Raw genomic sequence first — 1,537 nt, 5'->3', positions numbered from 1 at the left:
TTTTTTTTTTTTTTTTTTTTTTTTTTTTTTTTTGCAAGAGACTAGGAAGAAAAGGGAGAAAACCGTAATTTAAACAAGCTGGAAAACTTCTGATAGGAATGGAGAACACAAACATTTCAGAAATTTCGATTAAGGATTGGTTAGCTACAACAGTGTATCTCTACGTCTTAAAAATATTTACTAAATTAAAGAGCATACTCTACATGTTCTGCACAAGACAAAGGCAACATATTACTAAAAATATTTAATAGCCTCCTCTCGTTTCTTTTTCAGGCCCTCCCTGTTAGGTTACATCTCTGAGTGCAAACATTAAATTAACTATAAGGCTTTTTGTCTGGAGACATTATTGAAGATATGTGCTTCTGTAACAAAGTTGATTTTCAAACAGAGGTTTCCCAAAACAGCACAAAATAAAACAGAGACATTAAATAATCAGCGCGAGATTTAGTTTGTTTTTTTTTGTTTTTGTTTTGTTTTTAAAGGATGGCTAAGCAAACCTGATGTATCCTGGTGTAAGTGTGGGAAATGTAAACAGAGTGAACAGGCAGATAACGAGAGAAGCCCTGCAGTGTTTGAAATGACTGAAGGAATACACCATGGATGGTTTAGAGAGTTCTTAGTTCCTGCAATTTTGGTTTTGCTAAAAATATACAAGTATTGTGCTGGGTATTTTGGCACCTAATCCTTCTAAATTCCTTACAGACTAATAATATTCTGGCACAGGAGTACATTTAATGACATAACTCAATACCTCATTTTAGGAAAGGTCAATTGGTACAAATAACAAGCACATTTTAAATACTGACCAGTAAAAATCTTTTGCTAAGTGTCCAAACATGTTGATCATAGCCCAAATATAGAGGTTGCAATTCTGTCAAACTTGTGGCCTGGTAAAACTGGTTTTCAATATTCCTGTGGAGCTTCAGTAGATTTACTCAGTAAGCTGATACATTGGGTAATTAAGTATTACAAATTAGGTCCCATCTGAAGTTCCAGTTCCAAGGCATCAGGCACTCCAGGTTTATTGAATACAACAGTTGTTTCTATGACCATTGGAATCCTTGAAGCGGAGCCGCATTTTCGGATGGTACTTCTCCAGATACAAAAGTTGCTTGCCATTAAAAGCTCTGAGCGGCTTTTGTCTTATGAATTGTCCTGCATCTTCATATTTCATTCNACCTTCAATTAATGCTAGGGCAACAAGCACCGGAGCTCTGCCAAGGCCTGNGACACAATGGACAGCAATACAGCAACCAGGTTCTTCACGAAACTTAATCTTCACAAGACTTAGCTAGTCATCGACAATCTGGTTGGATGGTGGTGCACCATCTTCAAAAGGCCAGTCAAGACCTTGAATGCCTTCTTTCTCCACAATAGTGTTGTAAGTTGCTTCACATACTCTTACTTTTGTGGTAACTCCATACTTCTTAAGCTCCTCTGTAAATTTAAGGTTGTATTGGTTGGATTGTGTGTCATAAAATAATCTCATGTCCTTGTATGTGACTTCCACAGGAGCAGGGTGGTTCCTTTAAGCCAT

General features: G+C 36.9%; 1 pseudogene; it reads right to left on the bottom strand.

Annotated features, from left to right (window-relative positions):
* Positions 1-1,005: 1,005 nt before the first annotated feature.
* LOC110314015 lies at positions 1,006-1,537 on the bottom strand (annotated as a pseudogene).

This window comes from Mus pahari, chromosome X (genome assembly GCF_900095145.1).
Source record: "Mus pahari chromosome X, PAHARI_EIJ_v1.1, whole genome shotgun sequence".
Taxonomy (NCBI): Eukaryota; Metazoa; Chordata; class Mammalia; order Rodentia; family Muridae; genus Mus; species Mus pahari.
This window is presented reverse-complemented; position numbering and strand designations above follow the sequence as displayed.